Source organism: Oncorhynchus tshawytscha, linkage group LG14 (assembly GCF_018296145.1).
Source record: "Oncorhynchus tshawytscha isolate Ot180627B linkage group LG14, Otsh_v2.0, whole genome shotgun sequence".
Lineage (NCBI taxonomy): Eukaryota > Metazoa > Chordata > Actinopteri > Salmoniformes > Salmonidae > Oncorhynchus > Oncorhynchus tshawytscha.
In genome coordinates this window covers 14,282,960-14,292,890 of record NC_056442.1, presented here as the reverse complement: position 1 = coordinate 14,292,890, position 9,931 = coordinate 14,282,960, and positions in this window count along the sequence as shown.

The window sequence follows — 9,931 nt, the reverse complement described above, 5'->3', positions numbered from 1 at the left end:
GACCAGGGCGGTTTTCCAATGCCTCACAAAGAAGGGCACCTTCCTATTGGTAGGGTATAAATAAATAAAAAGTAGACATTCAATATCCCTTTGAGCATGGTGAAGTAATTATTTTAACTTTGCATGGTGTATCAATACACCCGAAGATACAGGCGACCTTCCTAATTCAGTTGACGGAGAGGAAGGAAACCACTGAGGGATTTCACCATTACGCACACCTTAAACTTAAAACAACTTAAAACAGAGTTTAATGGCTGTGATAGGAGTTACTCCACAATACTAACCTAAATGACAGAGTGAAAAGATGGAAGCCTGTACAAAATACACACATTCCAAAATATGCATCCTGTTTGCAATACGGCACTAAAGTAAAATGTGGCAAATAAATGAATGGCTGCATCATGTTATGGGTATGCTTGTTGTCAGCAAAGACTAGGGAGTTTTGAGGGGGATAAAAATCTAGGGAATAGAGCTAAGCACAGGCACAATTCTAGAGGAAAAACTGGTTGTCTGCTCTCCAACAGACATTAGGAGACCAAATCACCTTTCAGCAGGAAAACCTAAAACACATGGTCAAATATACACTTAAGTTGCTTACCAAGAATATATTAAATGTTCCTAAGTGGCCTAGTTACAGTTTTGATTTAAATTGGCTTGAAAATCTATGGCAAGGCTTACATGGTTGTCTAGCAATGATCAACAACCAACTTGACAGAGCTAGAAGAATTTAAAAAAGAATGTGCTAATATTGTACAATCCAGGTGTGCAAAGCACTTACCCAGAAAGACACACAGCTCCTAAGGTGAATCTGACATGTATTGGCTCAGGGGTGTGAATACTTATGTAAATTACTTTCCTGTATTTCATTTTCAGTAGATTGCTAATAATTCTAAAAACACTTTCACTTTGTTATTATGGGGTATTGTGTGTAGATGTGTGAGAGAAAAATATGTAATCCATTTTGAATTCGGGCTGTAACACTGTGCTGTATTAGGCCACTCTATTGTTTATGGTTTTGTTTACATGGAGGACTGATTGGGCTCATTGCTTCAAGTTGAAAAATAAATGGATGGTTTGAGCACTACCGAAAAATGCTATTTGCATGTGAATAATGAATGCTATATGCTGCATTTGCTATAGGCCTGTTGTTTATGTTTTTGTTGGTGACACTTTGCAATCGCGATCATTTGCAGCTATCTAAGTCTTTTAAAAGTTTGCATGTTTGACTGTGTGTCCATTAGGCCTTTTAGAGATTTTTTTTACCAGCACTTATTAGATTGAGCAATAAAATCCCCACAGATGGTCTTCTTAAATTAACTTGTTTTTGACAGTATGGAGCACAATACCACGGAGGAGTTTCGAAGGGAGGATTTATTCACATTTATTCCATTAGCTGGGATCCGCACTATGCAGCTGTTGCGAAAGCGCTTTTTTTTCACTGACTGTCCCCTGGTCGCAAAAACAATGATTGTTTGGCTGCTTAAACTTTTTTAAATTCAACCATTATTGTGTTAAAATACGCAAACACATTTGTGAACAGCCATCCACAACAACCACAATCCGTAAAGCGCAAATAGCTAATAGAGGGCAGCAGTGTGATTCACATCAATGTGGTACAGTATGTAGATATCAAGTGATATCCGTATCGCCCATAGGCTACACCACGGCTGTTGGCCTTACCAGTTGGAATAGCTTGTATGTGGTGGCAACCCTAGCTCCCTTACCGTCACGCCCTTAAACAAGATTGAGGCTGCAGTCCATATGGCACTGTATTTCCTATGGTGCACTGCTTTTGACCAGAGCCCTCTGGGGGACCTTGTCAAAAGTAGTGCGTGATGTAAGGAATAGGGTGCCACTTGGGACGTACTCTTTTTCCAAGGACCGATGCAATCGTCTCATCCGTACTCCTCTACTGCATCCTTCGCTTCCCTCCTTTTGATCCAGCTCTCTCACTCTCTCTCCCTCTCCCTCTCATTCCCTCATCTTCTCCTTCAATCTCTTTCCTTGGGAAGATCTCAATTGCATACTCCTCGGGTCATCTCTCATCTCCTTCTCAAAACTCATCGGTTCCAAAAGCCAGAGGTCCCTCCCATCTGACCTTCTCCTCCAATGGGCTTTGAGAAGGAGGCGAGGACGCGAGGAGTATGCAATTAAGTTTCTCCCCTTCTCTTCCCCTCCCTCTCTCCCTCTCTTTCTGAAGAGGGGATGGCGAAAGTAAGATTGTGTAATTAAGGTCAGTGCAGCAATAAACATCCCAGTTCGTCCCCAAATAGATGTTTCTGCTACGGTGGTGTTCTCGGAAGTCGCACAGAGTGAGGTATCAAACGTAGCAGGACCTGCTCCCTCTCTCTGCCGAGGCGGCTCAGGTGAAACCTTTCCACCCTGGAGCTGTCTACACACACTTGCGCACACACACGTGCACATGCAAAAACACATATGCACACACACACTCCGGTGGGCTTTTTTTAGGGAAGTGAACACTGCCCGTCAGAAAGAAAGTCTTACACCCCCTTGAGCTTTTATCACATTTTGCTGCCTTAAAGTTTTTAAAACGGCCTACTCCACATTTTCTAAGTCGGTTATAGAAAAATGTACAAATTAAAAACATTTGCAAATATCAAATAAGTTATTTAAGTTTAAGTCTCCGCGCCCCTGAGTTAATACTTGGTCGAAGCACCTTTTGGCAGCCAAACTACAAGGTTAGGTCAAATCCAATACAACACAACAGAGTGAAACCCTCTCTATTTTCAAATATTGTGGTGGCAGCATCATGCTATGAGTATGCTTGTCATCGACAGAGACTGGGGAGTTTGTCAGCATCAAAATAGATATAAAAGGAGCAAAGCCCAGATAAAAAGTTTGAGGAAAACCCGCCTCAGTCTTCTGAAAACCTAACCCTGGGTTAGTTTAATTTTTCAGCGAGGCAATTACACAAATGTAGATGCCAAAGACACACCAGATTGGCTTTCCAAAAGGTGGTGAGTGTTCCTGAGTGGTCTAGTCAAGATTTGAATATTGCAGTCCATCCATCACTGATTTCCAACAAAATGTACATTACACCGGCGCTGGCCACGATAAACAGCCACTCTAAAAAGTGCAGTTTTGTCACACATTACAATGCCACAGGTGTTTACATTTTTTAGGGAGTGTGGAATTGGCGTGCTGACTGCAGGAATGTCCACCAGAGCTATTGCCAGAGAATGTAATGTTTGTTTCTCTACCATAAGCCGCTGCAGTACGTCCAACTGACCTCACAACTGCAGACCATGTGCATGGCATCGTGTGAGCGAGCGGTTTGCTGATGTCAACGTTGTGAACAGAGTGCCCCATGGTGGCTGTGGAGTTATGGTATGGGCAGGCGTAAGCTACGGACAACGAACACAATTGCATTTTATCAATGGCAATTTGAATGCACAAAAATACTGTGACGAGATCCTGTTGCTGTTGTAAGGCCCATTTTTTAAAAAGTTATCTGTGATTATCGTATGAAATCCATAGTTTTGTGCCTAATGAATTTACTTCAATTGACTGATTTCCTCATATGAACTGTAACTCGGTGAAATCTTTGAAATTGTTGCATTTATATTTTGGTTCAGTGTATGTATATATATATATGCTGCCATAAGAGTTGTCATGTCAAAAGATTCACAGCTGTAATGGCTGCCAAGGTGCTTCCACCAAGTATTAACTCAGGGGGGGTGGAGACTTATCCAATTCTGATATTTCACTTTAGATTTTCTCCGAATTTGGAACATTTTCTACAACTTTCTTTCCCTTTGAAAATGTGGAGTAGGTTGTGTAGATCTGTAGGGGAAAAAAATTGTAATGGTATCCCCTTTTGGATGACATTTTAAGACGGCAACATGTGAAAAAAGCTCAAGGGGATGTAGCCTTTCTATTGGCACTGTATTGGGACGTAAGGCCATATTTCACCTCCAAACACTGAAACTAACATTTATCACCCTGCATGTAAAAAAAAAAAAGGAGCGAAGGGCGTGAGTGTAGGGCAAGTTTTAAAAGGCAGCAGTTTTGGTGTGGTTTTACTGCTCATACCCTGTAATGTTGAGTGAGAACTGTACAGAGGAGCTCACGTCAGTAGTACGGTTGTGTGTGTGTGTGTGTGTGTGTGTGTGTGTGTGTGTGTGTGTCCTGACCCCTTCCCTAGAGGGGTAATGCTTCAGCTGTGAGTAAGGGGCAATTCTGTGATGGATATGACAGGGGTCAAGGGTCACAGGAAAGTACTCCCCGACACAGACACACACACCATTTCTCACCACATCTGACGTGATCCCAGAGAACACACTCACACCTCATTTCTCATGCGTATGACAACAACCACACACACACACACACACCTCATTTGTCATGTACGTTCTCGCTGGCCCCGGCATGTATTTGGCCACAGAATACTTCATTTCTCCCGAGGAAAAAACAGTCACAAGAAGAAAAAACACAGCAACATACTATTATTTACTTTATGAAATCCAAGCGTCAGTGCGTTTTTATTAGAATGTATTGGATACTAATCATTGGGAGATAATTAATAAGGCAGTTTGAGCACCGCAACAAGAAGTTGCCCCCATCCCTCCCGGTAATTGGGCCACTTTTTCAACTTTTTTGTCGTCTGAGTGAGGGTAATGCTGTCATTGAAGAGAACTCCCGTGAGTCCAAATGTGCACTTCACATTTCCATGTCATAAAACTTGTGTGTCAACGTTTATGATCACAATGTTTGATGCACAGTTAAAAGATGACATGCCGTCATACCCTGGGTTGTTCTGAACAGAATGAGCCTATGTTAAGTCTATTGTTAAGAAAATTAGCTGTGGAACACTCACCTGAATGCACTCAAATAACAATCTTTTTCTCTGAATTGCCTTGTGAAAACCTAACCCTGTACGATAGTATTTTCTAATTTAGCTAGTCATGTTGTCAATTGAACAAGCTTTCAAATGATGCCCACCTGACGCAGATTGCTATTTAAAATGGGTGGTTTTTGGATTGTGTTAACAACAATAGTAAGTGTGCTTGCTCTAGTTCCTCAACGGCACAGCTAGAAGAGTAATTTAAAAAAAAAATTAAACGTATTGTTGACTGTTCTTTGAGTCATAAAAGTGCATTGAAATAACTTATTAACTGTGCACACTTTAGAGAGGTGTGTGTGTGTGTGTGTGTGTGGCCACTTGGAGACACCAGTCTTCTCACTCAAACCCTTCAACATGTTTCGTCTTATGTTGCACCTACCCCCACATTTAACAAGAATATTCTTATCATGTTACTGAATGTATCCAGAGTATTTTCACATTTAGTTGTCAACAAATGTGGCAAAAAGTACAGAATGTAAAATGCACATAAAATCAACAGTGTTTGGATTCAGTCTTATCAGGTGAACTGTTGTGTCCTCAACTTTGGTCTAATAATTTTCCCATTATCTCCAACACGTCCCTGTTCAGTTGCTACCATGCTTATGCATATTTCTTCTGTAAGAAACATTTACATTTACCCCTATCCATATAGACCAATTCAGACGAGTGTATAGGGTTAAACCCCATTTTAGCCTTTTGTCCTCTCCCCCCTCCTCACACTCGCCCTCTCCCCTCCTTTCTCTGTTTCTCTGTCCATTTTCCCCATGGGCCGTGTGAATATAGCATAACTCTTAATGGGTGAGATGGAGGAATCGAGGGACGATGCACAATAACAATGGAGATATGGTAACATGTGGCCCATTGTGGATAACAGCTTAGGGGGCCTAATAATTGGGCCACTATTTGTCTATCTGTGCACGGATCATTGTGTGTTGTGGTGGTGTTGAGATGTGTGTTTAGGAGAGGAGAAGCAGGGGTTGGACCGAGGGTCCTGGCTGGCCAAGGGCGTAGGGATCGTGGAGGGGTAAGTGGGAGGCCCCCCTGTATGTGTCATTACGAGGGGGTTGAGACAATGGAGGAGGTTGGTGACACAATGAAAGTGACTAGGCAGAAGGTCGTCATTCCCCCCCGTTTTATTTTTCTCGTCCGTCAACACTGATTCTGCCGTTTTAATTTATTTTATATATTTTTTCCTCTTTTCCTTTACATTTCACTCCGGGGCTGCTGTTGTGGTGCTAGCATTCATGACTTCAAATGAGCCTCTCTCTTCTGAGCGATATGGAAGGAGAGCAAAACAAAGAAGAACAGATCAAGTTGACGGAGGAGAGAGGGACACTTACAGATGAGGTTGGAACCCAGGTCCATCTGGCCATTGTCATGTCTAAAGGTCTTGGACTCGGTGATAGATATCAACTGAAGATGTTGTTTGGTTGGTTGGTGTCCCTGTTTCTGAACTAGTGGAGAGCGAGGGACTGAGATACCAACAGTAGACTTGGCTAACTGTGTGTGTGTGTGTGTGTGTGTGTGTGTGTGTGTGTGTACACAGGATGACAGCCATCCACTGACCCACAGAGGAGAACCCGAAGACCGACTGAGGCTTGACATCCCCACCACAGCCAAGATGAGCCGGGTCACACTCAGGTAGGGGGTGTGTGTGTGTGTGAACACACAACTACATATTCACATGTTTGCATGGGTTGATATGTTTACAAGGTTTGTTTGTGTGCTGTTCTCTTATTTCATAAGCATGTTTGTTTGCATATCTGTAACTACTTGTCTCTTATGTGTGTGCATCTCTCGCTCTCTCTCTCTCTCTCTTGCTCGCTCGCTCTCTCACTTTCTGGGCTGGACTGACAACATTGAGAGGGATTACAAATGCCTCCGTTCTTTGTTCTCCTGCTGTGAGAAGATTAAACTGCCTTAGCCGTTAGCCGGGTGTGTGTGTGTATGTGTGTGTGTGCTAGAGAGAGTTCCATTGCGAGAGAGTTTTTAGTCCACCATACCTTTGACTCCTGCCCAGTAGCTGCCCAGACACTTCACTCTGCAAGCTGAATTTGTAGAGACCTGGCTAGGCGGGTGTGTGTGTCTCTCCATGGCAACCGCTGCTGTCTGTTAGTGCCGCCCATGGCTAGTGCCCCAAGAGACCATAATATCCCAGTCTGTCGGTGGTCATGTGACTCCCTGTGGCGTGTGACTGTGTGTGTGTCTCCACTTCCTGTAGTTGTCACAGTCCCAGGAGCCAGGATGCACAACCTAACCTGATATACAGTAAACCATGACCAATATATTGACAGTGTGCTCCAGTATTTTCGTTCCGATTTAAGAATGGATTCGATGCCTATAGAGTTTAAAGAACTGTACTTTGTAAATGGAGAGAACTCACCTATCTTACGAGCAGTGAAAACACTTTCAACACCAGCAATTGGCTTCGTTTATCAACAATAATTTGCCATTTATATGGCAAAAAAAAGGGAAAGCAAGTTCGGTAGTGAGGAGATTCTTCAGACCAAAGTTGATCTACAACTAGTCAGAAAATAGTGGGTGTTCCATCTCTTTCTCCTCTCCCTCTTTCCCTCCCTCCACCACCTCAGAGGAATGGATGTGTTTGTTTGTGTATGCAAGGGATGCTAAAAAGGGAGAGGAGCGTAGCATGCATGTATTATAGCCTGGCTCTAACAAGCTCTGGCTTCCTCTGATGAGCTTGTTTGTGCCAGCGTTTGTTTTTGTGAATGTAAATTTGTTGCAGAGAAGGGGGAGAGTGTGTGTGTGTGTGTGTGTGTGTGTGTGTGTGTGTGTGTGTGTGTGTGTGTGTGTGTGTGTGTGTGTGTGTGTGTGTCTAACCCTGGGATGCAGGTGTACTCTATCTATGAACTTCCCCATAAACAAAAGGACAGAACAGAGGAAAAGAGAAATATAATAAATGACAGTGATGAGTTTGTGTGTCTCTCTTTCACCAGTTTATCTCCAAAGCACTGAGCTGTGGCTTTCAACCAGAGATAAACAAGGACATCACAGCGCCGATAGTCAGAGAGCACGGCCTTTGATAGTGATAGAGTTCCCATAGATAAGATCAGAGGAAACCGCAGTTTGTATGCTTGTGCGTATTCACGTGTGCGTGTGTGCATTTGCGCATGTGTGGGAGTTTGCACACTTGTGTGTGTGTGTGTGTGTGTGTGTAGAGCTCAGGGACATAACTAATGTATGAGGATCATTATGGTAGTCATTAGTGTGTGCAGTATAATGACTAGGGAAGGGTTGTTTTGAGAAAGGACAGAAGAGAAAACGGTCACTGGAAAGTCCAGCATATGTTAGAATTGAGTACGGGTTGTATCTGGGTGGAATGGGTCAGGTTTATTCCCTACATGGCTGGCATCATTTAAGAGAGAGGGAGAACTCCACTGTCACACTATTCTTTTTAACCTTCGCTAGGGTCTCTCTCACACACACACACACACACACTGCATACATACAGTACTGGATTGTACTGTGCACAACCTCTATGAAATTACATTCACTCATACTCACACACCCAGTTATGTTCATTGTACATTGAGGCTCACACAGCCTTACCTAAATTGAATGCATGCAAACATGCATCCATACTAGTGGTGCTTGTACCTTAACATTATAAGTATTCACCTACCTACCTTAATAAAATTACAGTCGTCTAAATGCACAATTGCTAACAAATCACGTGCGAACACACACACACACACACACACACATGCATGCTTCCTCTCTCTCTCTCTCTCGCTCTTTTTCTCTCTCTGTCACTAACGTGCACACTCAAACACACACACCCTTCTTTCCTCCATTGTTCCACCTCGGCACACCTACCTTTTTAAGCTCATTTGTTTGTCTTACTGTAGCTCTCAGGAAACAGCAAATGGATCTGAAGTGGATGCTAAGGGGAGGGAGAGGGCGAGTGTGTGCATCTGTGTTTCTCTAGTGTGTGTCTACCATGTCCTTTCTGCTCTCCACTAACACATGGTCCTGTGTTATTGATAAAGGCTTATATGATAGGCAGTTGATTACCTTGCTCATTCAGGTTGATTACCTTGCTCATTCAGGTTGATTTGCTTGCATCTCGTTTTCTCTCGCCCTCCCTTTCATCTTTTTATTCCTCTTTTGCTGACTTACCTGATGCTCATTCCTCTCTCTCCCCCTCTTTCCCTCTCTCTCTCTCTCTCTCTCTCTCTCTCTCTCTCTCTCTCTCTCTCTCTCTCTCACGCTCCCTCTCACTCTCTCTCTCCCCCTCTTTCCCTTTCTCTCTCTCTCGTGCTCCCTCTCACTCTCTCTCCCCCCTCTTTCCCTCTCTCTCTCTCGTGCTCCCTCTCACTCTCTCTACCCCTCGCTCCCTTTTTCTTTAATGCATAACCACTCTAATCAGGCTCCTGTTCTCCTTCTCTCTCTTTCTCCACTTTCCTTCGCTCCCTCTCCCTCCCTCTCTCCTGTCTGTGTGTATGAGTGATAGTCAGTTCTCCTGTGTTTGTAGCAGACCCCCAGAACCACAACTAATTACACTGCCCTAATGAGCAGGACAGGCAGCCAGCCAGCAGGTCATCCCTGGTGTGTGTGTGTATGTTTGTGTGTGTGTGTGTGTGTGTGCGCGCGAGAGAGGGAAAGTAGTTGTGTTTGCGTATGTATTATTCATCTTCAGGATGCCCAGCCCACATGGGCCTGTAAGACAATGAGTACGTTTACATGCACACTAATACTTCGATATTAAACTGATTATGGCAGTAGGCTGAGTATGGCAATACTCTGCTTATCTTGAAAGTTCAAAATCGAAGTAAGCATACACTGATTAAAACACCTGTTTTTCTGAGCTTAATCAGCGTTCCAGCAGTGCATTTGATCTGGTCATGTGTCAGCAACGGTAGCGCAAGCCTCCCTCTTATTCACAAGTGAAGTGAGTTCACATTAAAAAAATGTATAAAACGTTATAGTTTTCACGTACAAACTTTATATGTCCAAACTCCTAATAGGCTTCGCAAAAATAACATGGTCGCTGTGGTAGAACTTTCATTTTGATTGTTTTAAACATTTTAAACAAACTATTACATT